This window comes from Poecile atricapillus, chromosome Z, assembly GCF_030490865.1.
Source record: "Poecile atricapillus isolate bPoeAtr1 chromosome Z, bPoeAtr1.hap1, whole genome shotgun sequence".
Taxonomy (NCBI): domain Eukaryota; kingdom Metazoa; phylum Chordata; class Aves; order Passeriformes; family Paridae; genus Poecile; species Poecile atricapillus.
In genome coordinates, this window is record NC_081289.1 from 38347539 (window position 1) to 38360166 (window position 12628).

Below are 12628 nucleotides of genomic sequence, written 5' to 3' on the forward strand. Positions count from 1 at the left end.
TGTTAGATACAAAGTTTTTTTCTTAGGAAGGTAAAAGACAATTCTAAAGGAAATTACTTTTTTTTCATAGAATTTTGAAAATTTGAGTCTGCTTTAACTTTCTTGCTTCTTCTCCTTGAAGATTTTCATCATGATTTGTTTTCATTTGTCTGACAGGAATGTAATCCCATCAAATTCAATAGTAAGAAAAAAGTACCATAAACTAGGTCAGGAGAAGTGAAAACAGTCAAGCACCGACAAATCCTGCTTCATATTTCTGTCAGTTTTTACAGTTCTGGAACTTCTAGCAGATCTTTTAGTAATTTATTTTTACATATTCTCAAATACACTGTTATCTTACTTATTTCTTTGCCAGAGGTTATCACACCTCTAGAACTGACAGAAGCAAATGTGCACCTACACCTCAGCTACCCTAATCCACAGGCAGGTGAGAAGTTAAATCATAAGCAAAAGGGGGCAGCGAATTGTAATGACTTGTGGGCAGAAACACAACAGTTTTTTTACAGCTCTGATATGAGAGCAGTAATGCCTTTTGGGACACAACAATACTGTGTTGATTTGAATTACAAGAAGGTAAGTAGTATTAGGTCTTCAAGTGATTCCTCTTGAGCCTAGGTATGTCCCTTTTTATAAACTACTTGTCACTTTTCCTTTCAGATCTACAAATCCTTCCTTCTCTGCATAGAAATATAAGAAAAACATAAACAGGTTACTTGTAAATTTTGTCACTGTAAAATACTATACTTTAAAGTGCATGCTGGATCCATCATTCTGATGAAGAATAAATGTTTGAAGACTTAGCTGACATTTCTGTTTCAAAAAATGCAAGAATTAGGTGGTCTGATCCTTATTAGTATATCTAAACCACACTAAACTTAAGACTACCTATAAAAGTCTCCTGATTTGGAAGCTACTTCTCACTAGAATAAGCATATAGATGAAGTGCCAATTACTGTGAAATGTATTCCTATGTATTTATGTTCAGACTCTCTTAAATTAACTCCTACTCATCTAGTGATATTCTAGTGTTATCTTTCACCACAATGATAGGAAGCCATGGTGATCCTGCTGAAGTATAAAGAAAAGGAGGTAGGATTTATTTGTAAATAACATATATATTGCCAAAGTCAATTCATCACCATGTTCTTTGAGACATCTTCCCATCTACCACTACACAGAAATAACATTTACTAACAGTAAGTTACTGATGAGCAAAGCACAATTAAATAACATACACATATACAAAATAATATAGGGACACTTTATAAATCCATTTAAAACCTGCTTGTGACAGAAACTTTGTCAACTTTTAGTACGGGAGCTGTGATTCCTATTAGTGGGACTGTAGGCTTCAGGAGAACATGTAATAATATATTTTGTTATGAAATATGCTGAGTAAGATATTTGTACTCTAGGAAGCAGAAATAAATGCAATGATTCATAATGGTTTTGTACAGTGCAGTGAATGTTCATACATCAAAGTTTCCTCTCATTCATGTAGCAACAAAGCAGGACAGAAAAAGTAAGTAACAACTCCTAAATAGTTCAGAACAGCTTAAGAAGAAAATAGGGCCAAAGTATTTTTAAAATATTGACATGAATCTTGCACTTCTAAGTCCCTGGGGAGGTGAGGAAGAAAAAGAGACAACGAAATTCATAATTTCCTCTCTCTAAATCTAACATTAAAGCGTTATGTTGACATCATGGCCCCAGCCTGGGTTGTGGACTGACCTGCTGGACAGGGACACGTTTGATCTGCTGAGCGGCTGCATGTGCCACATGAGAAACTGGCTGGGTGATGCAAGGCAAAAGACATGCCACCCACTGGGGTGCTGAACCCCAGAGCTCCACTCTGCTGCATCCTTCCACTTTGTTACCTCCCTACTTATATCACTTGGTACAGCAGAAACATTCTGAGTTGGGTTGCAGAGACACCACAATTTAAAGAAGAAACACATTGAAGAAGAAACACAAGTATAAATATCTCCCAGTGAAATCCACATATAACCTCTTCTCAATTAGAAGATGTCAGTAAACAAAATTAGCTGAAAAATACAAACTAATAAATACATTTTTAAGATTATTCTTCATTAGGTCCATTTTTATTAAAAGCTGTAAATTATTTTTGGAGACAAAAAATTACCCTAATCATCTATATTAACTCACTCGCAGTTTAAAGTTTCCTCTTACTGATGTTACTTACCACTTACTTGGTGGTTTGTTTGTTTAGGTCTTTTTAAGGTTATATTCAAAGATAATATCAAGCATTTAGATGGCATTATATTTATGACCATAAATATATAAAGTATTTTGCAAAATTTAGTAAACATACTAAGAAAGAAGTACGACATCTTCAAGGGTGAGGAGAGTCAAAGGCAACTTTCTTGAGCAGAACCTAAATTAGAACAGATGGAGAACGGAGAGCACAAGCACACAACACTCTAAGTTTCACAGTTAAATATCAACCTGGTCATGTGCAGTGACACAATTTGGCTTTAAATAGTCAGGTGGGAAAAGGTTATGGGAGCTCATTTTGCAAATTTGTGCCCAAAGTTACTCATTTACTGCTGAGCAAAATGACAGCACAGGCCTGGATCAAAGCTGAAAGTAGAAAAAAGTAAAAAAAAAAAGTAGAGACAAATCAGTTACTATCTGTCTGAGCTCTAAGTTAATATTATTTATAAAAATAGCCAAACATTTTACAAGGTAGTTAAGCATTCAAGTCCAGTACCTTCTGAGATAGTCAACTTGGTATTTTACCCAAGAAAATGTAGAAAATTACCTTATCTCCAACACATTTCCACAAATATATATATATGAAGAGAGTTATTAGACAAGCCAGTCAATATCCAAGAGACAAACTCTCTTTCTGCACCATGAGATGGGGTATTGAAACATAATTCTGAGTTATGATGCACAGCAGAAAAAGGTGCCTACAGAGACATCTGCTCCAGCAACTGCAGCAGTGGGCTGTCATCAAAACCCCTGTTACCATTTAAGGTCTCAAATGCCTGTGGACCTTCTTCCAGTAAGGTCACTTAGAATACATATCTGGGTACATATTCAATAAAGGAACAAAGGTCTATATTAAAAATATGTGGGGAAGAAGTCATTCTTTCATACTAATCCTATGCAGAATACCAAACCAAGGAGTGACTCTTTCCAGGAATATTTTTTTTTATCTTTGCATAGATATTCTTGTGTTCCAAGATGTGCAACTTGCGCAAGAGAAGGTACTTTGGTCTTCAGAGAGCCTCTTTCACAGATCCACAAGTTCACTCTCAAATCTCTATTAATCATTAAAACAGAGGTGGGAGACGGGAAGAGGAACAACAGTAAAATGGGCTGCCTGCCATGCCCAAGTCATCTCATTTTATATAGCATGCACATATATTTTTCATCACATAGGTTTGTGAATTCCTTGTCAATTTGCTTTATGTTTTTCATCAGCTCCTCCCACTGGGATCTACACAGTGCACAAAGAGTTAAAAGATGCAGCTGATTTTAAAACGTTTCTAACCTCCCGATGACCGGAATGCCAGGGGTTTCTTTAAAAAAAAAAACAAAACAACAATATATTTGGATATATTGGTGGATAAGGTGAAACAACATTCTCGTCATGTCAGCCTTGAGGCAGATGCTTAAAAGAAATACAAGGACACATAGACATGTAATTAGAATTGCAGGGAGAGGGATGAACTCTCCTTTGAATTGTCTTTATTCCATGACAGCCTTGACGTCTACCAGATGGAGTCAGATTTGTCTAATGCACAAGAAGAGGCAGGCTTCAGCTAAGCCAATATTTTTCCTTTCAAAATACTGGCATTAACTGCTTCGTTTTAAGTAAGTATAAGCATAAACTAAAAAGAGAAATTTAAATCTCTGCAGCCACACAACAGCTTTTCTATGTGCAATATATAAAGTGATTTGTAATATTTAAGAAAATAATTTCAGTCTGTAATAAACATCAAAAAGCTGTTGCAACAGAGATGAAAGAGGTGATGGTTTTAGCAGGTAAATGACTAGCTTTGTAATAATCTTCAAACTATTACCATAATTAGCCATTACTTCTGCTCAAACCTTGAATCTAAATTCAGTGGTGCAAACAAAAAAAGGAAAAAAGACAGAATATGAAGCTTATATTACTTACATATTTTTCTGGCATACATTTTCCTAATATGTATCCAAAATTAATAGGTACTCAAATATAGGAAGCACTTAGCAATCATTCTGCAGGAAAAATAAATTTTGCTTGATGACTTATGAGAGTTTCACTTGCATGTAAATAAAATGTGTGCTGCTTGGTACCATGATATTTCTTCCAATGATATTTTAGGTGAGACAATTGAAATTTCATGCTAAATTTGATTTGCTTTCCAAACTTACCATTTGAGTCAAGGAAAGCACTGAACTGTGTATTCACATCAGTACCTACACACGTCTTCCAATTGGTACATTTCCCAGTAAAGATGCTAGTTAGATGTTTGAGCAGTGAAATTAGATTATGTCTCTGTTAGAAACTACAGAATTAAATATCTTACTAAACTAAAATTAACCTGAAAAATATCAGAATAAATATGACTACTTTGGTTATTAATCTTATTTTAAGAATAATATTTTTGACACATGCTGCTCATAACTGGGCATCATCAACCATCTGAAAACCAATTATTTTTCTTTTTAGTACGGAAAAGGATATTGAATACAGCTTTTCTGGAAAAATTTAGTCTATGCTTCTATTAATGTCAACAGTTATAAAAAGTACTGGTTTTGTCTTTAATTACATTGAATTTCACATGGTAGGAATCCAAATTAATTCCCTTTCTTATTCCATATTTGTATCAGGATCCAAAAAAAAAGGGGGGGAGTAGGGGGCAGAGGGGGAGCAATAATAGATCCTCTGAGACACTAGAATGTCTTGGTGACCTTTAAAAAGCCAGCTTTGAAAATTCCTTGACTTTAGAAAATGATGGCTTCCCCACAATTTCTAGAAAAGCTATTGTCTGTGGAGTAGTAAGGGAAATAATACAAATAATTACAAGTAATTCTACATATTAATAATGCAGAACCATGAATAAAGCTGTTGTTAGAGCTCCCTTTTTCAATCAAATCATACTCTGACTCTCATTGCTAGTACTGTAACTTACTAGAAAACAAAAGGGTGCTTTACATAAAGGCTATACCAAGGCAATCTCTTTGATGTCATTATCCATTTTATTTAAAATGTACTCCTCTTAAATAAAGAAAAACAACAAGAAAAAGAAAAAGACAAGTATTTACTTCTGTTGCTTTAAAGCAGAAGGAAAAATAACAAAAAAAATCTGTTATTTTGAATGGTAGCGCTACCAAATCAATCATTCACTAAGGGAGCTCAATTTGTTATTGCTGGGATTTGCCTGAGAACACTTCAGGGCACCTCAAATTTATTTTATTCAAACCATTTAAAAGGGCAGTGGTTGCCTCTGCAAGGTAATGACATTTCAAAGATTGGGAAAGTATATATCCAGAAAAATCACAGCAAAGACACAAATCTCATCTTGCAGAAATGTTGCCAGTTTTGAGGAAAGGCAAAAATTCATAGACCCAAGAAAGCACTAAATGGTAAAAGGAACTTAGTATTATTTTCTTTTTGCTTCATTTTTAGTAATTTCTCCACATACTCACAAAGAATATGTTTATAATTGCTGTCTACTAAGAAGACACGAGAAAAAAAGGATGTTGCAATTCTGAAGACAATATAAATGTTCATGTGCAATGCAAAGGAAGAAAAGGCATCCTTTATGCCTGTATGCAATGTATAGGGGACTAGGGAATAAGAAATTGTGTAAAGAAATATTTTGTTTGTCCAGCCAGACTCTGCTTCCCCTTTCCTCTAGGCTTGCGTGATCCCCATGGCTCTCACCAGTGGCTGGCTCACAGATCTCTCCTTCCCACTCAAAAACAGTCCAAATTCCACTAATCTCTTCTGCTGATTTCCAAACCTCTCCATTATAATTCCCCTCACAGTTTTTCTTCCCATTGTTCTATCTTCTGGTCCCAGTCTTCTCATTCCCTAGCCAAGCCTTGTAATTAAAGCAAACTGCTGCTCTAGCAGAGGGAGAAAAGGACAATTGCTGAGAATTCAGCAATGATTGGTTGCCTAACCTCGGAGAGTATGGCCTCCACAAAACATTAACATTTCAGGAAAATCCTGCTTTTCCTGCCTGGGTTGAAAACCATGGAGTCACTCTGGCAAACAGTTCCCATGCGGTTCATGGACGTATGCAAGTCTTCCAGACAAAAACTTGTGTCAGGACAGAAATGGCCACAGAAGACTTTACTGAACATGTCTGATTGATTACAATCTTCAAAGACTTACTAATCTCTCAGATCTGGACAGGTTTTCACAACTACAAAAAAGTAATGTGTTTGACACAGAGATCACATGACCACCATATTTTAAATTACATAAAATGAAGCATCACAATGATTTCAATTCTTAAAAAAAATTGTTATTGCAGTTTTTTCTAAACATGAGTGGCTGACTGCAACTTTCAGACCAGTTTCTGACAGAAAATTAAAAGGCAAAATTTAACTAAAATTAATCACAATTTGGCTAAATTCTACGTCAGTGTCCCCAGGCTCTAGTGTTCCCAGGTACACAGACGTCTGGGAACTTGGACATGTGTACTGCTGCTTCCCACATTGCTCTAATGAACAATCTTCTGCCTATGATATCTGTCACTTTTCCCCTTTTCTAATTATTAAAAGAATTTATAAAAAGAGAATATATGCTGTCATCAGCAGGAAACATCAGCAGGCCCAGCTATTTATATTCTACATACAAACAAAAAGATGTTGTGTAATGCTAGTTTCACACATTCATTTATTGACCTCTGCCTCGCAGCAGTAGCTGCAAGGGAAGAACAGCAATATCACCTGTTTAAAAACAGAGATCTTGCTGTTTACAAATCATACAAACAAAAAGCTATCAAAAAACCTAAACCCACAAAACCCTCACAAACAAATAAACAAATAACCCAAAACAACAACACAAAAAACCTTGAAATTTCTTGATTTCACAATTGACCATAGTGGTGTACTGAAAGGCTAATAACACAGTATCTATAAACAGCATTTAACAACATGTCCATTTTCCCAGACCTTTATGTGAAGAATCACTTCAGGATTACTATCTAGGCAGGCAAGTCTGAACAAGGCAACAGAAAGAGGCTATGTTTTAGCACTGGATAATAAATCAAGCTATTCAAAATTAAATTGAACTGACTAAACATGCTGAGATAGCCATGAGGAGGAGACAGTGCATGAAATTACTGAGCTTAGAAATGCCTGTCTTTTATTCTGCTGGATATCATACTTTATATAACTTTCATAATGAAGAATTGTATCAGTGAATGAAGTTATATGAAAGAGGCAGTGGCCTGAAATTCTGAAACTTCACACAACCACCAAATTATTGGTGGTCTCCAGAGACTTTTGGAGATCATTTAGACCAACACTCTTCCCAAAGCAGGGTCAAACTAGAGGAGTTTGTTCTGATTCCATGTACAGTCAAGTTTTTAATATCTCCAAGGTTAGCGACTGCACGATCTCTCTGGACAACCTGTGTCACTACTTGACAATCCTTACAATTTAATAGGTTATTTTATATTTAAATGGAATTAAAATAAGTCTAAATAATGAAACCAGCTTTGATTATTGATCACATTTTGGGCAATGTGTGCTTCATCCTATCTACCATAAAACAAGATTCTTTAGACAACAAAATTACAGATAATTACTGAAAAATTAAAAAAACTACAGTAGTCATATCTTAAGGTAGAATAGATGTACGCAGACATTGATATAGAGCAGATGATCTTTTTGATTTGGAAAATATCTATGAGAATAAATAATTTCTGTTTAAATCTCATTGTCTTTAATGGACTAGTATTTTCTTTTAGCAACAAAAAGGCAATAATTCCACACTGGCTATAGTTCCCTATCTGCTATGAGTAAATCTGCTTGCAGGTTGCCATACTCCATATGGGTGCAGATGTTCCTTTCAGTGTAAACCACAGTCTGTTCTTCCAAAATTCCTGTGTGCAGGCAAAGCTGATGAAAACATTTTCTCTACAAAAACTTGCAAGGCTAAAAATATGGTTTAAGGCAGAATTCTAAGGAGAATGTGATTGTTGCTGAAAATATTTTATTTTCCTATGTGAAATGTAGTTTTAGTTCTGCTTTTCAGTTAAAATCCAATATAACTATATTAAAGGTATAATAAAAAGAACTACTTTTAGTGAAAATGTAGCTGTGTTTTGAAGAAATTAAACAAAATAGAAATTAATTTGAATGGAAAAGATATTTTCAAGCAATTTATCTTAGAGAAACTTATCTCCCAATTAAATATCAGGAGTGCACACATTATAAATAGCACTGTGTAATGAGTGAGGTGAGAAGACAATTTAAATAATCCTTCCAGTCTTATATTAAAGCAAACTCAAAGTTGCTGCCTGGAAGTATGTTTGAAAAGCCTATTTGTTAGACTATGACCCACCAGACCTTCTCAAACTCACTGTCTACCAGACCTGATGTCTCCTGGACCAAGTTCTAAGTTCTTCCAGTCCTTCCACCATCAAACTGCACCTGTCAGGAAACCTGGAGCAAACAACCCCTCTCACCTGACAGAAGAGCCAGGGACCTGCGATTGCTTTCATGTGCAGCTAACAGGCATCCTGGTCAGGAGCCAGGGGAAATGTAATTGTGGGAAATGAAGAGACAAGGTGACTGAAAAAGCAATTGGGGTACCAGAACCATGATCAGCTAGCTCAGATATCAACCCCTGCCAGTGCCCGTGGGGCCTCTCTGAAAACACATGCCAGTGTGCTGGATCCAATCTGCAAGTCAGGAGAGTAGAGCCCCTTGCTGATTTTGTGGTTAGGCTCTAGCATTAATGTTTGCCTACTGTTTGTCTGCTGGGTTTTAAAGGGGATCTTTTGAGCTTTTTCTTTCTTTTTGATGCTGATTCTAAATACAAGTATGTTCTTCTCCCCATTTGACTATATCTTGCAAAATGGACAATGATCAGCTCAAACTTCATGTAACAGTGTAATACCAAATAATAAAAACAGTAAGATGTGAGGATCGATGCAGAAAATTCATAAAACTCTGAGGAAAATCCTTGTATCATGGTTTTGAATCCCAAAGCAGGCCCTGGAAATACTCATAATAAAAACGAGGCAAAAAACTTCAGGGCAGCTCGCTAAACATAACATGTTAATTAAAATTCACAGAGTGGCTGAAACCTGTGATATCTCACAAACTTTTCCAATTTTAAAGGAATGGAATGATATTCTGCCAGTAATGACAATGTATGTGGCTGAATACAAGAACAGTTCTGATAGTTCTTTTATTTAAACCATATCCCTATAAAAATAAGTGTGGAAACAGCTTGGATGTTCTTCAAAGAGCTCAATGGGCTGCATAATAACATAAATTAAGGCTAGTTCAACCAAACTGAAGGAGAGTATTTTCATTCTATTCCATTTCTGTAATTTTGATGTAATTTGAACACTGTTGCAGACATGAAGTAAATCTCATTAAGACTAATCAAAACCTAATGTAATGCACCATTAATATGAAGAACGTATAGATATTTATTTAGTATAATCAGCAAAAAGTTTCAGACTACAGATCTTAATATCAGATTCCTGCATCTCCTTACATAAAGTTCTTATACTAGAAGTTTCTAATTCTTTACCATCTAGTCACATATCTATAGTACTAGCAAAGGTAATTAACTAAAACACAATATATTGGTATAGGTGAAATCAAGAGTCAGTTGTAAAATCATCTCCTTATTGAGAGTCCATCTGTTTTGTATCCAGGAGTAATGGAAACTATATGTGCAGGGAAACGTATCTTATTTCTGAGCAATTTACCCTCCAACTCTTTCTAAACTGTAGTGGCAACACTGAAACTCTCAAGAGCTACACAGTGTGTTTCTGAGTCAAACACTTCTGAGCACAAGGCTTGTATGGGAAGGTCCTACCACAAAGGCTACCTTCCATCTGACTGTGAGTTGTCCACTAGAATACTTTGAAATCCTTGCTTAAACAAGCAACTTATCACAGTTTTCAAATAATGTGAACAAAATATGTTTTCTGATAGATATTTATTCGTTTTCAACCAGGTTTTCCCATACTTGCTAATTTACTTGTCTGTATTTAACCCATAACTTGGGTATGGAATCCCTACAGGCATACACCTTGTGCCACATCTGTTACTTTGTAGGAGGAGACTGATCCTTTTTTTAACAGTCTCACTTTTGCCAGCACTAAATTATTCTGTATTTGAGAGTTGATGTATTTATAATAGTTCAGGTCACTCTAAAGTGACTTTCATAATCTTCAATATCTTGATGTACCATATAATTTGGGACTAAAAGCTTCTCTTCCTCTTGAAATTATATAAATACTAATATTACCATTGTTCATAATATATAAAATTACTTCACTTCTTGGTAGACATCTATTTCTTTCTAAAGTGTTTCTCTTAGTTTTCTAAGCAGTGGCTTTCAACAGCAAGTCCAAGAAACTGCAGGGAGCTCTGCAATACTTCTATGGGGCCTTCAAGGGGCAACAAAGAAATACAAGATAAATATATTACACATAGACTCATGCCACCTCTGGCAAGCATGTAAATGTGAAGACTTTAAAACCAGCACTCTAAAGCTGTACTGTGAAAGACTAAATACTTGCTGCACTTATATCTTGTAAATACACATTAACTTTACTCTCCTTTCCTAAACTTTGCACTATTTTCCTACTGTTGTTCTGCTTTATAGAGGTTGAAACAGGCCCTGCAAAAAAAAGTTGTTTGGCATAACTGTTATTATCAGGTTGTAAACAGGCTGAGTCCTCCAGGAAAAATAACATAACTTTATCATAATTCACTTCTTCATTCTCAGCAGAATTGGCATATGGCTGTTAACAAAAAATACTTGAAATGAATAGAACCATGTCAGCAAATATTCAGACCATATGTTCTGAGCTCAGTTAATGATAAACCCTGAGGTATATTAACAAAAACTAATGGAGATAATGAATACCATCTCAAAGCTCATCAATAATTTGTACTTTTTTAAAAAAACTCTTTTCGTAGCAATCACAAGTTTTATTTCATTTATTAAAATATTTGTATTTTTTCTACATTGTAATAATTCTGTATCTTTTACTTTCATTACAGAAAAGATTTATGGCTCATTATGCTTAGTTATTCAATTCTTGATCAAGGTTTGTGATGCTTCCATGACAGCAGGCATATTTTTTAATGTGCTCATGTGTTTTAATTAAGCCAAACAGAGAAGAAGGGGTTTATTCAAGACCTATAATGTATTCATCCATTTATACACACATTGGCATAGAATGTGTTGGTTGGGGGAAAGGACGTTGGAAGTTTCGGGCCTTTTAGTTTATGCTGTTTGCTTTCATGCTTGTTGTTGATGCTGATTTTAACATTAATTTAACATCCTAGTTTTTCTAAACTTTGCCTTATTTCTTTATTCATTATGCCATATGCAATTACCTAAATCAAAACAATTGCTATAGAACAACTGAAACTCTGCTTTAATATCTCTTCGCTCTTTTCCTGATCGATTGACTGATTAATCGTAAAGCACCACAGTAAAAGATTTGTTCAAGCTGATAATTACTCTTTTGTGATGCCTATTTTTTTCTGTTTACTTTGTTTACTTCTAAAATGATAACTACTGTCTTGATTTTACATCCTCTCCTGCTCTGCTCATACACAGTAAATACTGAGAGCTGGAAACAAGTGACAGATCATGAAACTTGTGGCCACCCTGTGTCAGTCCCAGAGCACACAAACCCACAGGACAGTAACCAAAGCAGCAGTCAACAAGTTACAGAAAAATCACAAAGTCTCCAGTTGGACAGAAGAGTACCTCTGATTCTATTCCATATTTCCAGCCAAAAAAATATGTTATTTGAGACATCTAAACTAATACCACACTTAGTGAAGCTTTTAGGGCACATTTCCTTTCATTTTCTGCCAGATTTTTTTTGCCATTTCCACATAGAAATATAAGCAACATGAAGGAAGAAAATATCTGATAAAAGCATGAATGTCAAGGAACTCAGAACCACCTGCAGCACTGGGCATTAAAAAGAACTATGTTTTTGAACCAGCACTTCTTAAAGTGATTTAATGAAATCTAAAAAAATAATTTAACATTTTCATGTTATGAAACCAGTACTTTTTAAAAAACAACAGAGATGTGAAATGTAAATATACAAAATAATTGTGTCATAATTTCCCCATTTTAACTTTTATTGTTATCCTCCACTGGCACTAATTCCATAGTGCTCTTTATGACAGTTATATAATACTGTAAAATATGCTTGAGGCAATAAAATGCTGTGTTACGTTAGTTAATAAATTGTGGAAAGAAGAGAAAAATCCCATACATTTTAAAAATTTCAATTAAACAAGAAATCTCTGAATTTTATCAACAGGACAACTGGGAGTGTTGTCCTGAAAGGATAAGTACTTTCCACTACCCAAAGTTGTCTTTCTGCCAAGGTTCACCCAGACAAGCACGAGTTGCACTCCAGTTGTTCAGAAA